Here is an 18,573-nt window from a genome sequence, read left to right on the forward strand (position 1 = left end):
CCTGGCTAATTTTTACATTTTTAGTAGAGATGGGGGTTTCACCGTGTTGGCCAGGCTGGTCTTGAACTCTTTGACCTCAGGTGATCTGCCCACCTCGGTCTCCCAAACTGCTGAGATGACAGGAGTGAGCCACCATGCCCGGCCAAGAGTCTGTAAAATGTTGAGGTTGAGCTTAGAACTCAGGAATCAAGGGTAGGGGACACGGTGCTGGGTTCACTCCTGGCTTTGTCCCCTACCCACTAAGTGACATTGAACAAGAAAACCTTCCAGGCTTCATTCTTATCTTGAGGGTGAGAATACTTACCCCAGAGCCTGATAAGGGTTAACTGGGATGAGACATGGAAGTGCTCATGAACTTGGAGTTTCTTTTCAGTTTTATTGCTGGGTGCACACCTGGTGAGACTCATCACCCTGAAGACGTTCACTTCCTCTCGCAGGAGCTGGGGCTGTGAAATGCCGGAGTGAGGATGGCGGGGAGCTTGTGATAACTTTGCAGGAGGCACTTTGAAAAGCTTTTGAAGATAGTATTCTATTTAATCCTCACAATAACTCCATGAGCTATTGTAGTAAAATGGGTTGCTGGAGGCTCATAGAAGGTCAAGAACCTGCCGAAGGTCATGGAGGAATGAAGAGCAGAGTCGAGACTTGCACATGGGCTGTGAGATGTGCTCTTTCCAGTTCAGGCTGGCCTGAGGGGGCAGGCAGCTCTGGGGTGGATGTGGGCAGGAAAACCCGGAGCCCTGGACCCTGGGATGGACAGGGTCTGTCTTGTGAGGCAGGAGGACTGGGGTTTGGCTCAGCAGACACACGGGGCAAGAGGCTAGAGCGTTATGGGTTCTCAGTCTTTACACATCATATTGGTCTCAGGCAGTCGTATTACAGCGAGTGATTCATTTTGTAACGTGGATTTCTTTTTTCCTCTGGGTAATTTCATTTTTAACCCTTGAGTTATCTGTGAAACCAGCATGAGCAAATGAGCACAAGGTTCATGACTAGCAGCCAGCTTCCCAGGTAAGTCTCAGGACCAGTGGTCCAGCTTCCTGCCAGAGGGCCAACTATCTTACCTCTGTTTCATGCATCTTTAGGCCCCCCTCTGGCAGACGGCGAGGGCTCTCTGTTTTCCAGAAAGGGACATAGAATGACTGAGGCCAGACAGGGCAAGTGGCTGTCTCTAAGACACGCAGCTTCGGAGCAGAAGCCATATCAGTTATTCACTGAGCTCTTTCTACCAAACATCATAAGAACTCAGAAGACACTCGTGCTATTTATTATATTTTAAAACTTGAAATGTAAACCACAGTAGGCCGGGCACGGTGGCTCACATCTGTAATCCTAGCACTTTGGGAAGCTGAGGTGGGTGGATCACCTGAGGTTGGGAGTTCAAGACCAGCCTGACCAACATGGAGAGAAACCCCATCTCTATTAAAAATACAAAATTAGCCGGGAGTGGGGGCACATGCCTGTAATCCCAGCTACTCAGGAGGCTGAGGCAGGAGGGTTGCTTGAATCTGGGAGGTGGAGGCTGCAATGAGCCAAGATTGTGCCATTGCACTCCAGCCTGGGCAACAACAGCAAAACTTCATTGAAAGAAAGAAAGAGAGAGAGAGAGAGAGAAAGAAAGAAAGAAAGATAAAGAAATGTAAACTATGAAGTTGCAGTTCCGCCCTTAGGGAGAGTTGGGAGGCCACAGTTCTAAGTGCATGAGCTAATAGGTCTTGTCCTAGAGGGTGTGAGTGTGTGCGTGTGTAAGAGAGAGAGAGAGAAAGAGAGAGGGAGAGGGAGAAGGAAACACATTTAGGTCAGTGCATTATAAGGACGAGGGAAAAAGCAATTGTAGCCCTTGGGCCAAATGACCAAAAATTACCTTCAGTTCAACCAAAGCATACAGAGGTTGGAGGAATGGGCTGTCCTTTTCAAAAAGGGGTCCCCTGGGACCGACTGGTGGCCACCATGTCCTTTGTATTGGAGGTTCCCATTTCATCCACTTCCAAAGTTTCTAAAATCAGACCTTGCAGGCCACTCCCCCACCCCCACACCCTACCTGTGCACATGGATGACATGGCCCTGCTGATCCTCTAGCTCTAAATGATCTCTCTTCTGCCTGTCCCCTGCAGTGAGGTGTGCCCAGGTATTCAGACCCTTGCAGTGTCCCACGGAGCACCCTGAGCACTCACCCGTCGCACCCTGGTTCCTTGGGGCCTGGTGCTGGCCTTGGGACACCAGTCGCAGTACTCAGGCAGTCCAGGAAAGAGTCTGCTTGGTCTGCCAGCTGTCAGCAGCCTTGCCCCTCCTCCCAGTCCCGATCCCCCTGGAGGAGGACAGAGCCCATTTCTCTTCTGCCCACCTTTAAAGGCTGGGCTGGTCAGGATAGGGAAGAAGTGACCCTGTCTAAAGTCATCACTCCAGAGATGAAAACCCACCCCAGAGTGGCTAAAATCTCATACATTGGCATCAAGATGGCTTAGAGTGCAAAGCTTTGCCTTTCCTTGTGCTATGGGAGGTGTGGGGCCCACCTGACAATGTCTCATGCTTCGACTGATTTTTCCGTGTGTAAAATAGGATAAAATCCAGAGTTATTTTGAGGAGTAAATAAGCTTATATGTGTAAAGTGCTTTGCACACAGCAAGTGCTTAAAAAGAAAGGAAATGTAGGTCACGCCTGTAATCCCAGCACTTTGGGAGGCTGAGGTGGGTGGATCATGAGGTCAAGAGATTGAGACCATCCTGGCCAACATGGTGAAACCCCATCTCTACTAAAAATACAAAAATTAGGCAGGTGTGGTAGTGTGCACCTGTAGTTCCAGCTACTCGGGAGGCTGAGGCAGGAGAATTGCTTGAACCCAGGAGGCGGAGGTTGCAGTGAGCCAAGATCGCACCACTGCACTCCAGCCTGGTAACAGAGGGAGACTCCATCTCAAAAAAACAAAAAAAAAGTTAGGAAGGAAATGTGGTTGTATTACTTGGTTATATAATATAGCAGCATTCGTGCCTCTCTTTTTCTTCCAAAGAGCTTTCACATCTGTTTTCTCCACGTGTCCTTACAACAACCCAGTGGAGTAGGGTAGTTTTTCTTGGATCCAGTTTACTGACGCAGCAGCTAAGATGCAGTGAAGTGTAATGACATGCCCAAGGCTACTCCACAAAGCAGCAGGGGCACAGAGATCCCAGGAGGGCACTGATTAGGCCAGGTGTGTCCCAGTCTGGCTCACCCACAGCCTTACTGCCTGCCACCGCTGCCCCTCCAGTTCCCCTGTCACCCCCCTCCCTCCCCTCCCTGAGAGCTGCTGTCTTCCCCAAGGAGCCCTCACTTCCCAGGGAGGGAGGGTGTGGTTGGGTGCTGGCAGGGGGTGGCTCCACCTCTCCAGCCAGTGGCAGGGCTCTGCCATTGCCAGCAGCATCTCCAGGATGAAGGTTGCATCAGTGAGCAGTCATTGAAATGCAAAATAACATTTTGATCGAGCCAGCAGGCTGTTTATTTATCAGATCAATAGTCAAAATGTCCTGTCTGGAGAAGCCAGTGTGATAAGTGACAGTCTTGCCAAGGGCAGTCCTGGTGGCTGCAGTCCCCTCCCCCAAAGGCCTGGATTAGAGGAGGACCAAGGAGCTCGGGAGTGACCCCTACCTCTGCTCCTCCTTTCCAGAGTGTGGGCACACATAGCCCTTGCCGCATTTCCTTCTTATACTCAGTTTACAGAGGAGATGACCGAGAACCACATTGGCAGGGACCACCCTTGCTGTGGCTGCCGGGACCTGTACCTGAGAGAGCTGAGATAATAGCACATATTTGCCAGACATGGTGGCAGTGGCTCACGCCTGTAAGCCCAGCGCTTTGGGAGGCCGAGGTGGTTGGATTGCTTGAGCTCAGGAGTTTGAGACCAGCAACATGGTGAAACCTCATCTCTACTAAGAATACCAGGTGTGGGGGCGCATGCCTGTAATCCCAGCTCCTCCGGAGGCTGAGGCGGGAGAATTGCTTGAACCCGGGAGGCGGAGGTTGCAGTGAGCCAAGATCGTGCTACTGCACTCCAGACTGGGCAACAGAGCAAGACTCTGAGAAAAAAAACCAGCACATGTTTTCTAGTACTTACAATGCACAGGTGCCGCTGTCAGTGCTTCACATGATTGTGTCATTTACTCCTCAAAGCAATTCTGTGAGGTAGACATGTCAATATCAGCCATTTGCAAATGAGGAAACCAAGACCTAGAGAGGTCAGGCAGTGGTTGCTCAGCAAGTGCCAGGCCGGGATTTGGACCCAGGTGAGCTGGGCCCAGAGCCCTTGTGCCCAGGCCCTGTGGGCTCCCTCTCTCAAGGGCACGGGGTGGTGAACCATTTTCGTGTACACAGTAGGATTCTGGCTCTGAAGTCAGGCAACCCCTTTCCGGCCCCACTTCCCACAGTTTTTCTTTTTTATGAATGACATTGACTTTTGTGTTGGAATTTAGTTTCTGGCGTTTTGAAACCAGATATCTCAGTGAGTGGCTTTCAGACAATAGCCTCTCCAAGTTGCCGGCCCAACACATTATGTGGTTTTGGGTACTTAAAAAAAAAGCAACCGAAACCAGAAAGTAAGAAAAATGCATACATCTTTCATAAACTTTTTCTTTTCTTTTCTTTTCTTTTTTGGAGATGGAGTTTCGCTCTTGTTACCCAGGCTGGAGTGCAATGGCACGATCTCGGCTCACCGCAACCTCCGCCTCCTGGGTTCAAGTGATTCTCCTGCCTCAGCCTCCTGAGTAGCTGGGATTACAGGTGCCTGCCAGCACACCCAGCTAAGTTTGAATTTTTAGAAGAGATGGGGTTTCACCATGTTGGCCAGGCTGGTCTCGAATTCCTGGCCTCAAGTGATCTGCCAGCCTCGGCCTCCCAAAATGCTGGGATTATAGGCGTGAGCCACTGCACCCAGCCCTCTCTGCTGTTTCTCATAGCACTCACCCCTAACTGCATTGACATAATTTGGCTGTTTACTTATCATGTTAGGGGGCATTACACTTGGCCCGATTTCATACAAGCCCAGCGTTTCAGTTGCTTAACACAGCGGAAGCAGGTCTTGCCCACAGGACATTTTGGTGAGGGTATTTGGCAGGTGGCCTTTCACAAGGTGTTCAGGAACCCGGGCCCCTGCTAATTTGTGGCTCTGCCATCCCCCAGGGTCTTGGAGCCCCCTGACCTGAAGATGGGGGAAGAGAGAGGAATAGGAGAGAGGAAGGGAGGGAGTGGAGTGGGGGAGGAGGGCAGGAGTCTGTGGGAGATTTTTATGGGCCAGGTAAGGGCGTGGCTTATATCACTTTGCCCACATCCCATTGACCAAGACCCAGTCACGTGTCCATAGCCAACTGCCAGGGTGACTGGGGAATGCAGTCCTCTTGGTGTCTAGCAAAAAAATGAATTAACTTTTGGTGAACTCATAGCAGTCTCAGCTACACTTATGTATCATATGTCATTGAATTTATGACATTGTCTATTGCAAGGGACACCATGATTTCTGGAACCACTAGTTAAATTAAACTAAGACATGCCATTGATTTCAGGTGAATTCTGATTGTTAAGATGGTAAAATATGAAAAAATGGTACAGCTCTGAGTCAATTAACTATGGTATTGTCTCTCCTTGAGGGCAGGAACCCATCTAGCTGGCTCACCAACGTATTCCCAGGGCTGCAAGAGTGTGAGCATGCAGTAGATATTTAAAGAACAATAGTTGAGGCCAGGCATGCTGGCTTACACCTGTAATCCCAGCACTTTGGGAGGCTGAGGTGGGTGGATCACGAGGTCAAGAGATCGAGACCATCCTGGTCAACATGGTGAAACCCCGTCTCTACTAAAAATACAAAAAATTAGCTGGGCATGGTGGCGCGTGCCTGTAATCCCAGCTACTCAGGAGGCTGAGGCAGGAGAATTGCCTGAACCCAGGAGGCGGAGGTTGCGGTGAGCCGAGATCGCGCCATTGCACTCCAGCCTGGGTAACAAGAGCGAAACTCCGTCTTAAAAAAAAAAATTTTTTTTTAAAGACAAAGAATAGTAGTTGAATGAATGAATGCATGAAAGAGACAATGTGTGAGCTACTCTTTTGGTTAAGTGAGAGAAGCACCCTTGAGTGAGCTACAGCATCGGGGAATCGGGCCGTGCCCGCTCATCTGAGCAGAGATACTGCAGGGGCATGGGAGCAATTGCCAACAGCAACTAGGGCTCCCCGGACTCCCTGCCTCAACCGTGGCTTCTCTCTGCTGCCAGCTTCGATATTCTTCTCTCTCACTGCACATGGGAGGGAAGGATGACATTGCTCAGCTCTGGAGCCGTCGGTCTTACTGCCTCTGTCCCTGGAGAGGCAGCCCTAACACCAAAAATCTAATGGGAGAGACTCATTGGCCCAGCTTGGATCAGGAGCTCACCCCAGGTCAATAAGCTGAGCCAGGAAGGTAGATATTGGATGTCTCTAAGAATATGGTAGTCCCTGAGGGAGCTTTTTGTGTTTGTGTATATGTGTGTGTGTGTCTGTGTCTGTGTCTGTATGTGCACATGCATGTCCACAGAGAGAAAGACAGGCAAATATTGTTGGGGTCAGATGTAATTCCCAGGAGAGAGGCTGGTGCTGGGCAGTCACTTCTAGTAGTGCCTGAATGCGGGACCCCTTTGCCTGAAAAGGGACTGTATCCATGGAAGTACCAGGCATGCAAATACACAATGAAATGGGTGGGTGGGAAGCTGCATGGATGGATGACGATGGAAGGAGGGAGGAAGTAAGATGGTCTTACTTGCTTTAGGATTGAACATTTTAGAGAATCTAAATGGAAGCTATCACCAGCTTTGTCATCCCTATTACCAAATAGTGGTGCTAGAAACAACTGTTAATATGTATTAAGTACTTCCTGTACACCAGGCATTGTTCTAAACTCTTTTCTGCATTAACTCGCTAATTCCCAAGACCACCCTGTGAAATAAATACTGTAACTCACATCCCCATTTTACAGATGAGAAAATTGAGGCATCTAGAGGTTAAATAACTCCATTCATAATGGGCAGAACTAGGATTCAAACCCAAGCAGTCCGGCTCTAACCACAAAGCTCTCTGGCCCAGCACCATGGCCATTGTGAGGATTAAAGCCATCTGGAGGCTACTGAGTGGGTTCAGTGACAGTAGGTGGGATATTTCTGCCACATCACTGCTTGATATACAGTGAAAATAAAAACAGATTCAAGAAGAATTAAGCTAAATTCACAGATGTCAGAGCTCCAATAGCTACTGAGGAGAAGGATACTAGAGATATGTTTGGGGACATATTCTGAATCTTTTTTTTTTTTAAGACAGAGTCTTGCTCTGTCTCCCAGACTGGACTACAGTGGCAAGATCTCAGCTCACTGCAACCTCTGCCTCCCAGGTTCAAGTGATTCTCCTGCCTCAGCCTCCCAAGTAGCTGGAACTACAAGTGCCCACCACCACACCCAGCTAATTTTTGTATTTTTAGTAGAGAGGGATTTCACCATGTTGGTCAGGATGGTCTTGAACTCCTGACCTTGTGATCTGCCTGCCTCAGCCTCCCACAATGCTGAGATTACAAGCATGAGCCACCTAGCCCGGCCCATATTCTGAATCTTTAATGTTGTCCTTCCCTCAAACACACCCCTTTGTGGTGGTCAGAGCCCAGAGCAGGCCAAGGCTAGGTAGACTAAAGTGAGAGCGACCAGGTACCACTGGGCCCTGCCTGAGGACACTTGACTGAGAGGACCCAAGTGAGGGCTGAAGTTTCAAAACACCAGCAGCGGCCATTCTCAGTGAGCCTGAGCTCACGTGTTCCGGGCTTGGCCGGTGGACTGGGACCTCCCAGCGGTCCCAGGGCAGCCACTCCGCCCCCAGTTGTCTCTTCCTGTTTAGTAGAGCCTCTCTCTTCTCATTGTGATGCCTGCAGCCTGGAAAATCATGGATAAAAAGCCCTGATTGAAAGGCACTAATTACCCATCATTATTTTCCATGCCGTAATTTGTGTGGAATGAGATTTCAATCAGTTGTCGAGGATCAGCCTGGTTTTGACTAATCTTTCTAACGACAAGATGCTTAATTACAGATTTTTGCCTGAGCTCCAGAGCGTGCAGAGGGAGGCAGGCTCTTGCTGAAGCCACCATGCTCTTGGGTCATTCTGCAGCCCTTGGTCCCAGAGGGCCCCCAAGGGAAGAAAGAGAAAGAAAGCATTAGGAAAATATTCCCGAGGAAGCCAAATAAAATGGAACCGTCAAAGAGAAGGGGCCGTGGTAGCAACGTGGACATAGAGGGTATCGTGAGGTTGCTGTTTAAGTCAGCTCATCCTCCAGGACAGGTCACCACTCACTGTGTCTCTAATGCCCTCATCAGCCCCTAGCCTCCCCTCAAGCAGCCTGGCATTCCCGTTAGTAAGTTTGAGCAAGTCATTACTTTCTCAGGGCTGTTCTGTTATCTGAAAGTGACCAGGGTAGTCAGAAAAATCTCTGAGAACGTATGATTCAGTGACTCCAACTGTGCTGAAGTGTGTGTCCAGAAAAATGTTACCTGTTGTTGAAAGTTGAAAGATACACATACCCAAATTCAATCACACAGGAGCAATTAAAAAACACCATCTATTACTAAAATAGGCAGTTCAGACTACTCAGTGGGAAGGTTGACTTGAATTGGTGAAAAATCTGACTTTAAGTTATATGTGTGTGTGTGTGTGTGTGTGTGTGTGTATATATAATTAATAGATCTCAGTGCACAGAATTGGATTCATCATTATCGTTGGTCCGTAACACTTATCATTGGCCTACTTACCCCTTCTTTCCTTCTTTTTTCCTCCCTTCCTGCCTTCCTTCCCTCCCTCCCTCCCTTCTTTTCTTCCTTCCTTCCTTCCTTCCCTCCTTACCCCACGTAACAAGTGCCCATGAATCCATGTTCAACAGGAAAACTGGAACTTTGACAGTAATTCGCATCTAGCCACATGGTCCTCCCCATCCTACCCTCCTGTTAAGGGCATTCTGCATTCTTTAATATTATTTTAAAGGAAGTTGAGCTATATTAGTTCCAGGTGCCTGAGGGGCTGATTTGTGACACATAAGCTTTGCTGGAGGGTCTGAGGATCTGCTTTAATGGATAGCTCTTGATGGCCCCTGGTTAGCAAATTAATTATTGAAATGTACATAAGAATCTCTCAAGTGTTCAGAAACCATTTTTCTTCTGTGGAGTGGATTCCCATTTCAGGCTTGTTTATCCTCTTAATTTGCCTAGCCAGCCCCTTTCCCTCCTGGTCTATAGCAAGTTCCTTGCAGAATCATCCTCAAGTCTAGGTCTGTGAGGGCTTGGATGAGGGAAGGGGTTTGCTGGGTTTAACCACAGGCCTGCCCGCTGCTGGACTTGGAAGAATCACAGCAGCAGGCAACAACCACCATGCTCGCTCGGCGCCTGTGCCGTTCCAAGCATTTGGCCTTCATTGACTCATCGTGCTCAACCCTATGAAGGAGGTGCTGTGATTGAGCCCATTTTACAGATGAGGACCCCGAGGTCCAGAAAGGATGCCCTGGTTACTCAAAGTCAACAGCAATCGGGGGTAGAACTGGCACATCTGCCACCAGCTTGCAGGCTTGTAGCCATTAAGTGGCCCAGCTGCTTGTTCCTGCTCTTAAATACATCACCCCAGCAGGGAGCCAACGAGGGCCCTGGGGGCAGTTCTCCAGCCTGACCCAGATTCTTGGGTGTGGTGGGTAGACTCTACCCCATAGAGGAAAGCAAGCTAGATGCTTATCAGGCCAATCCATTCCTGTCTGCTGCCCCCTGACCAGCCACAGGCCACCTAGTGTGGGATACATCCTTGGGACTCCAGCTTAAAAAATTGAGAGGCCAGGCACGATGGCTTATAGCTATAATCTCAGCACTTTGGGAGGCCAAGGTGGGTTGAGGTGGGCAGATCACCTGAGGTCAGGAGTTCAAGACCAGCCTGGCCAACATGGTGAAACACGTCTTTACTAAAAATACAAAATTTTTAATTTCGTAATTTTGTAAAAGTACAAAAATTAGCCAGGCATGGTGGCACATGCCTGTAGTCCCAGCTACTCAGGAGGCTGAGGCAGGAGAATCACTTAAAGCTGGGAGGTGGAGGTTGCAGTGAGCCAAGATCGTGCCACTGTACTCCAGTCTGAATGACATAGCAAGACTCCATCTCAAACAAAACAAAACAAAAAACGATGATGATCCTTTGTTGATACCCTGAAATCTCTTCCTCTAGAGGTCCAAGGCAAAATAGTTCAGCAACTTGGGTTTCATTCAGACTTTTGAGATTCCCCCGATCTCTTCATTAGGAAAATCTTCAACGTGCAGAGCGATGTCCAGCCGAGGCAGGAAGAGCCGCCACCCCAGGAAGCTCGGCGTCCTTGGGGATCAGGCTGCGCAGGGAACAGGGTCCCATGCTGGCTACTGAGAAGACCAGGGGCAGAGCTGGGCTGGGGCACGAGGGAGGCCATGTTTAATCAGATGGGGGTGAAATTGAGGCCAGGGCAGCGCTTGCCAAGCTCCAGTTAGGAGATGAATCAAAGGGAAAATGATGCCCTGAGGGGCTTCGACCACTGACTACTGCCCTTTCAAAGGCTGCTTGGATGGGCATCTGTTCCCTCCCCATGAAGAGTCAATAGTCATCGATCCAGTGGGGAACTGGGTCCCAGCCAACCGCAGATGATGGGCTTGACACGCCCCACTCCTCCCCAGAACACAAGGGTCGGCTGCCTCGCGCCTCATGCCGCTGCTACTCCTCCTGGACACCGGCTCGGCCACTACCCCATGGCCACCTCTGAAATCTGAAGTGCCGGTCTCAGGCCCAGTCGCTGTCTCCCAGCCTTCCAGCTTCCTTGCTGCTTCCTTTTGCTGAACCTCAGCCTCGGCCTCCTGGAGACCACCATTGCGGCCCCTCCATTTTCTCCCAATCCCGCCCTTTCTGACATCACTCCCTTGTCCACCTTCTTCCCTCTAAGTCAGCGATTACTTCTAACTCAGTAGTTCTCAGCAGTTTTGCTCCCAGGGAGACATCTGGCACTGTCTGTAGGTTTTGGCTCACATAGTTGGGGGTTGGGTGCTACGGGCATTCAGCGGGTAGAGGCCGGGGGTGCTCCTGAGCATCCAGCAGTGCTGGGACAGCCCCACAACATGGAATGACTCAGCCCCAGATGTCAGTAGTGCTAAGGATGGAAACCCAGGTCTCAGCAGCTGGAGATGGGGCCCCCTTGCATTGTCTCACCTGCATCGTGAGTTAAGGGACCTGGAGAATTTTTGTGTTCCAGATTTCTACTCCCTCCTTTTCCCACAGTTACCATTGCAAACTTTCCTCCTTCTCCTAGCCCTCCTGCCCTCCAGCCCTCACCTTCACTCCCTGCTCCTCCTACTTCTCAGAGTCACTAGAGCCTGAGTGGAGGTAGTGTGGGTGGGTTTGGGGGGTAAAGAGGGCCTCACTTAGTGCCCCCCGACCACCTACGAACTTCCTATCTGCATAGCCAGCCTGCCCTCCCACTCCCATTCTTACTGAATAAGCTTTTTTCTCCTTTCCTTTGCTTTCTTTCTTTCTTTCTTTCTTTTTTTTTTTTGAGACGGCATCTCGCTCTGTCGCCCAGGCCAAAGTGCTGTAGCTTGATCTTGGCTCACTGCAACCTCTGCCTCCTGGGTTCGAGTGATTCTCCTGCCTCAGCCTCCCAAGTAGCTGGGATGACAGGGTGCATAACACCACGCCCAGCTAACTTTTTTGTATTTTAGTAGAGACGGGGTTTCACCATGTTGGCCAGACTGGTCTCGAACTCCTGACCTCAAGCGATCCACCTGCCTTAGCCTCCCAAAGTACTGGGATTATTACAGGTGTAAACAACTGCACCCGGCCTCCATAAGCTATTTTTCTAACTGCACTCCAAATTCCTTGAAAACTCTTTTTTAAAAAAATTTTTAGTTTTTTAATTTATATTTATTTTTTTGGAGACAGAGTCTCATTCTGTCTCCCAGGCTGGAGTGCAGTGGCGCAATCTCGGCTCACTGCAAACTCTGCCTCCTGGGTTCAAGTGATTCTCCCGCCTCAGCCTCCCGAGGAGCTAGGACTACAGGCGCGTGCCACCATACCCAGCTAATTTTTGCATTTTAGTAGAGATGGAGTTTGCCATGTTGGCCAGGCTGGTCTTGACTCCTGGCCTCAAGTGATCTGCCTGCCTTGGCATCCCAAAGTGCTGGGATTACAGGCATGAGCCACTGCACCTGGCTGGATTCCTTGCAAACTCTTACAAGGTCCTCTCACCACGGCATCACTTCTTGAACCCTAATTGAACCAAACCACCAAAACCAAACCAAAGCTCCCTGAAGATTTCTTGGGCCCTGCCTGCAGAGACACTTCAAAACATGACGTCAGTGGGGTCAGATCTAGGAAACCACCTGTTCACCAAGCCCTTCAGCTGCCTGAGATGAAGGTTGAAGTACAGTTTGACAAGAGCTGACACAGATTTTGTGTCTTCAGTCTTTAAATGTCTATTTTGCTCGTTACCGCTAGTATTTAACATAGGGTGGCCACATGATTCATGATCTACTTCGGGGAGAGAAAACAGGGGTGATTGGTAATGACACTGGGTCAGCAGGTAGGCCCAAGATCGCTCAGGGCCAACTGGGAGGTATGGATACCTAATTTGTAAATACCTTAGATTCCTTACATTCTCAACATACCCCCTTCTCATCAAAGAAGCTGACAATGAACACCGGCAATAGTAACAAAACATTCCTTCTGCACACCGCAGCCCGCGCGTCCAGCGGGGCATGCTTTGTTTACAAGGAGGCTGCTGCTGCCTGAAAGCATGCACAAGGGCACCCCTGCTCCACCAGGTCCTCTTCCCCTCACGGCTAAATTTCCTGAAAGAATTGTTTGCATTCACTGCTTCCAGCCATTGCAATGTGGCTTCTATCCCCACCATGCTGTGACCCTGCCTGGTGAAGGTCCCCAGCCACCTCCTGACTGCTAGGTGCAGACACTTGCCCCTTCTCACTCCACCTGACCCTACAGGATGGAATCTGCTGTCACCACCCTTCTAGCTGGCTCTGCTTATCCCATTTCCATGACGCACTCTGTTTTGTCCTCACATCTTCCCTGTCTTCTTCTAGGACTTCTTTCCCACTTTCTTGCCTTCAATTTTTTTTTTTTTTTTTGAGATGGGGTCTCAATCTACTGCCCAGGCTGGAGTGCAGTGACACGATATCAGCTTACTGTAGCCTCCGCCTTCCGTGTTCAAGCAATTCGCCCACCTCAGCCTTCCTGGTAGCTGGGATTACAGGTGTGTGCCACCATGCCCAGCTTATTTTTGCATTTTTAGTAGAAATGAGATTTCACCATGCTGGCCAGGGCTAGTCTTGAGCTCCTGACCTCAGGTGATCCACCTGCTTCAGCCTCCCAAAGTGCTGGAATTACTGGCTTGAACCACCATGCAGGCCTGCCTTTAAATTTTGCATTTGAATGAATGAACACCTGAGGTCCTGGGAGCCAGGGAAAGATGGAGGGAGTGGCCAGGTCTCCCAGAGGGTCTGGCCTCTCTAGCAACTTTCTTTCCACTGCCTGGTACCTCACAGGCACCAGGCAGTCCAGAGAGCCCTGTGCCTCTCTCCCCCTCTGCTTCCAGAGAGTTCTCTATTCTGACACCTTATGGGTTAAGAAATTATAGTGAGGCTGGGCATGGTGGCCCATCCTGTAATCCCAGCACTTTGGGAGGTAAAGGGGGGGGGATTACTTGAAGTTGGGAATTCAAGACCTGCCTGGACAGCATGGTGAAGCAGGTTAGATGGCCAGCATCTGCTTTTTTTTTTTTTTTTTTTTTTTCTCAGAAAAGCAGAATATAAAATTTAGCTGGTTGTGGTGGCGGGTGCCTGTAATCCCAGCTTCTTGGAAGACTGAGGCAAGAGAATCGGTTCAGCCCAGGAGGCAGAGGTTGCAGTGAGCTGAGATTGCACCACTGTACTCCAGCCTGGGCGACAGAGCCAGACTCTATGTAAAGAAAGAAAGAAAGAGAGAGAGAGAGAGAGAGAAAGGGAAAGGAAAGGAAAAGAAAGAAAGGGGAATGGGGAAGGGGGAAGGGGGAAGGAGGGAAGAAGGGAAGGGGGGAAGGAGGGAAGGGGGGAAGGAGGGAAGGGGGAAGGGAGGAAAGGAGGAAGGGAGAAAGAAAGAGCAAAGAGAAAGAGGAGGATGGGAGGGAGGGAGGGAGGGAAAGAACAGTGATGGGGTTCCAGGTTTGGAACTCTGGGTGGCAGTCAGACATTGTCTACATTTTGGCGGGTTGTAAAGATGAGGTCCCTGCCTGGAGCGGCTCTTGCCCAGGCCTGGTAGCAGAGAAGCAGAGTGCCATGAAGCAGGGAACATGGATCTGCAGTCAGGTTCAGACCGCAGCTTCTCCCAGGACTCAGGTGAATGGGACAGGCTCTGAGTTTCAGTCTTTTCCTCCTGTAAGGTGGGGATAGGAGGGGAGAGCAGACAGGCTGTGAGGATTAAATAAAACGGCACAGAAGAAGGTGTCTTGCATACAGCTGGGGCTTGATGGAGGGTCACTAGTATTGCCCAGCCTCTCAGAGGGGCAGCCAGGCGGCTCCTGAGAGTGAGGAAAACAAACAGAAGAGCCTGGAAGGAACTTTCAACCCAGAAAAGCAGCTGTGGCCTTGGGGGGTCTTCATATAGTCTGTGAATATGAAGAATGAGTGAACGATGAAGCAAGACCGGGGCACTGCGGCAGTGCCCCCATCAGCATGGCACCCGCGTGACTCTGTGCACGTGTGTTGGTTTAGTGTCTGTTATTCCTACGAAAGTATGAGCGTGTTGAGATTGTGAGCTATGCCTGTCGTGTTCCCATCATCTTGCCAGCACCTGGCACACAGTAGGTGCCCAAAATTCACATTGATAGTTCCTGGAAAAGGCATGCTGAGGAGGCCAAAATAATAGCCACGGAAATGAGGCCAGGCGCGGTGGCTCACGCCTGTAATCCCAGCACTTTGGGAGGCTGAAGTGGGCGGATTACCTGAAGTCAGGAGTTTGAGACCAGCCTGGCTAACATGGTGAAACCCCATCTCTACTAAAAATACAAAAATTAGCCAGCCATGGTGGTGGGCGCCTGTAATCCGAGCTACTCAGAAGGCTGAAGCAGGAGAATTGCTTGAACCCAGGAGGCGGAGGTTGCAGTGAGCTGAGATTGCACCATTGCACTCCACACTGGGTGTCACAGTGAGACTCCATCTCGAAAAAAAAAAAAAAAAGTCATGGAAATGAGAAAGCTGGAGGACTGAAATTACTAGACCCGCCTGAAGTGGGACTCAGACTCTAAATTAATAGCGGGCTTCCCTCACCAACCCTGATAGAGGCCAGCATCTGCTTTGCTTCTCTCTCAGCCCTGGGGGTCTCCACTCAGGGCCTGGTGGTGGGGTCCAGACACTGCAGGATGCTTTGTACACTTCTGAATCAAGGAAGGGAGCCGGAGAGGAAACCAAGGCTTGGGAAGCAAACTGCTGCCTGCTCTGGTATTCTTCAGGGTTGTCCAGCCCTGAGATGGGTGCGGGGGAGGCATTTACTTTCCTTGGGGCAAATGCCTCTTATCCATCAAGGCACAGATCTGAAGCAGGTGGCGCAGAACACTTGCTCACTACATCACCGCTGCTGTAATTACTGTTTATGTCAAGTGTATCTCCTGGGATCTCTGGGGCCCTCTGCAGCCTGGGGAAGGTTTGGGCTGAAGGCCTCTGGGGTCTGGGAGCTGTCCTGCTCTGCAGGGTTTTCCACAGTGCCCTAGGGTGTTCCTGTGAAAAGCAAAACCTAAAACAGCCATCAGGAGAGCAGGAGGGGATTAAAAGTTAGGATGCGGTCAGCTCTATTCTGCCTGCCTCTCAGAAGGGTGCCGGAGGGGTTAATTAATACAAATTAACAAACGCCCTTGCCTGCTCATCAGATGCCCCTGCAGGTGATGGCCTGCCAGGCTGATGTCTTTCCTGGGGACTCCACTAGTGGTTGGAGAGTGTGTGGCAGTGCCCAGGGAGATGATCACAGAGATGCAGAAGGGCCTGGAGGAGATTCCCAACTAAGGGGCTGGGGCTTATAGGAGGGTATCTTGGAGGACTCGGGAACATTCTATGGGGAACCGAAGAGACCCAGGAGTCTCTCTCTTCACACACTGCATTTTGGGAGATTGTGAACTTCTGGAGAGTAGGAGCCTTAAACCTAAGGCAGACAAAGTTACAAACCTATCTTTTAGCTTTGTGTTTGTAGCTCCCAGCTTCTGGTCTATGGGAGAGTGAGCTCCTTGTCTCTGGCCATAGTCAAGGGCAGCCCCTCAGGAGGGGTTAGTTTGTTTTTAAAAAATATTTATTTATTTATGAGGCAGAGTCTCACTCTGTCGCCCAGGCTGGAGTACAGTGTCATGATCTCAGCTTACTGCAACCTCTGCTTCTCGGGTTCAAGTGATTCTCCCTGCCTCAGCCTCCCAAGTAGCTGAGACTATAGGCCCCTGCCACCATGCCCAGCTAATTTTTGTATTTTTAGTAGAGACGGGATTTCACCATGTTGGCCAGGCTGGTCTCGAACTCCTGACCTCAAGGAATCCATCTGTCTCGGCCTCCCAAAGTGCTGGGATTACAGGCGTGAGCCACTGTACCCAGCCAGGAGGGGTTAATTTGTATTAATCATTAATGAGACCATGGACAGTGGAAGCCTCTCCCCATCCTAAGGTTGACCAGACACATTTCGTGGCATTGGTGTTTGGCCATGGATTGCCAGATTCGAGTGGGCTCTGTGGGTGTGATAAGGCAGAGACGCTCCCTGCTACCCATGAGTCATCTTTCCATGGGCGGAGCTGTCCTATGGCCTCTCTATCCTTTGCTACTTTTCAAGATCTTTCCCTCTTTCCTTTCACCTGCTCCAGGCATAAGCATGGACCTCCTCTCTACCTCCACAGAGGAGGCTCAGGGAGTGGGGCAGGCTGTCGAGGACAGGGACAGATCAACATGACCCAGGCCACCCTCAGACCCAATCCTGGCTGGACTATGACCCACAGCTGGGTTTCCCTGAACACACACCTTAATTAATCTCCCAGAGCTCGGCTGCCTTTCTTTTTTTTCTTTTTCTTTTTTGAGATGGCGTCTCACTCTGTCTCCAGGCTAGAGTGCAGTGGTGCGATCTTGGCTCACAGCAACCTCTGCCTCCCAGGTTCAAGCGATTCTCCTGCCTCAGCCTCCTGAGTATCTGGGACTACAGGCGAGCATCACCATACCCAGCTAATTGTTGTATTTTTAGTGGAGATGGGATTTCACCATGTCGGCCAGGATGGTCTCGATCTCCTGACATTGTGATCCGCCCACCTCAGTGTCCCAAAGTGCTGGAATTACAGGCGTGAGCTTGGCTGCCTTTCTTGTCCATATCGAGAGAGGGACAGGTCTCCTCCCTTCATCCTGGGAGCTGGGATGTGGGAGGGGCACACCCTTGCTGGACTTCTCCCTCACCAGCATGGTCTGGGCAGAGGGGCTTGGTTTATGGGAAACATTCTGTTACCCACACAGTGATCTTGCCATACTGGTAATTCACCTGGACTTTATGCGTGGGCTGGGGATGCTCAGGGTTGGGGTTGGAATGCTCCCTCAAGCTTTCTAATGGAGGCATGCCTCTTGGGGGACAGGCTGGCTGGGTAGAAGCTGGCCTCCTTGGGGTCTAGGAAGGGAAATGAGAGAGGGAGTTCTGGGAGCCACCTTCCAGACTTGTCTTCTGATACCAAGCCTGGACCAGTTGCAAAACCCAGAGGGCAGCCAATCTGGCTGGTACCTTTGCCACAAGATTCCTTCTTGACTTGGCCAAATGGCCCATTGCTTCTGGTCCTGATCTTAGTGAGGGTAGGGTTCTCAGGGAAGCTCCAAGCGAGTTCACCGTATTTGGAGTGTCTGGGCCAAAGCTGGACTGCCAGTCCTGTTCAATGGAGGCCATTGTGTATTATTGTTTCTGCAGGAAGGTTGGCCAAACATTTTGGCTGAATAGTTTCCATCTTGTGTCACTCTCAAACCAGAAATTTGCAAAGCACTAGCGTGCCTAATCTGAAGGTTGTTTTTTTTTTCTTGAGATACGGTCTTGCTCTACCACCCAGGCTGGAATGTAGTGGTGCCATCATAGTTCACTGCGTCCTCAAACTCCTGAGTTCAAGCAATCCTCCCTCCTCAGCCTCCTGAGTAGCTGGAACGACAGGCACACACCATCATGTCCGGCTGTTTTTTTTAACAGATGCGGTCTCACTGTGGCCCAGGCTGATCTCAAACTCCTGCCTTCAAGCGATGATCCTCCCACCTCAGCCTCCCAAAGTGCTGGGATTGACAGACGTGAGCCACCACACCTGGTTCGCTAAAGATTATTGATCAAAATAAAGTTTCTTTGAGGCCTCAGAAGGTTCTGGAGGTGGTGCCAGAAACTTGTTCCCGGCTGTGCTGAGTGGAGACCAGCTGATCTCGGGCCATCGTTTTATCTCACCAAAACCTTAGCATAGAGCCCTTCCCAGCCACCCTCCCTGCGGGGTGGGCCCGCCCGCCACGCCCACCGCACCTCGCCCGGGCTGACTTCCC

The 18,573-nt window shown here is 50.4% G+C and overlaps 1 protein-coding gene across 3 annotated transcripts in view; it reads left to right on the top strand.

Moving 5' to 3' along the window:
• The window catches only part of ESRRB (estrogen related receptor beta), a 187,720-nt gene that overhangs the window by 107,823 nt on the left and 61,324 nt on the right, over positions 1-18,573 (top strand). The gene's annotated exons all lie outside the window — the stretch shown is intronic.

This window comes from Aotus nancymaae, unplaced genomic scaffold (assembly GCF_030222135.1).
Source record: "Aotus nancymaae isolate 86718 unplaced genomic scaffold, 86718_ANA_hifiasm-v0.15.2.pri h1tg000011l, whole genome shotgun sequence".
Classification (NCBI taxonomy): Eukaryota; Metazoa; Chordata; class Mammalia; order Primates; family Aotidae; genus Aotus; species Aotus nancymaae.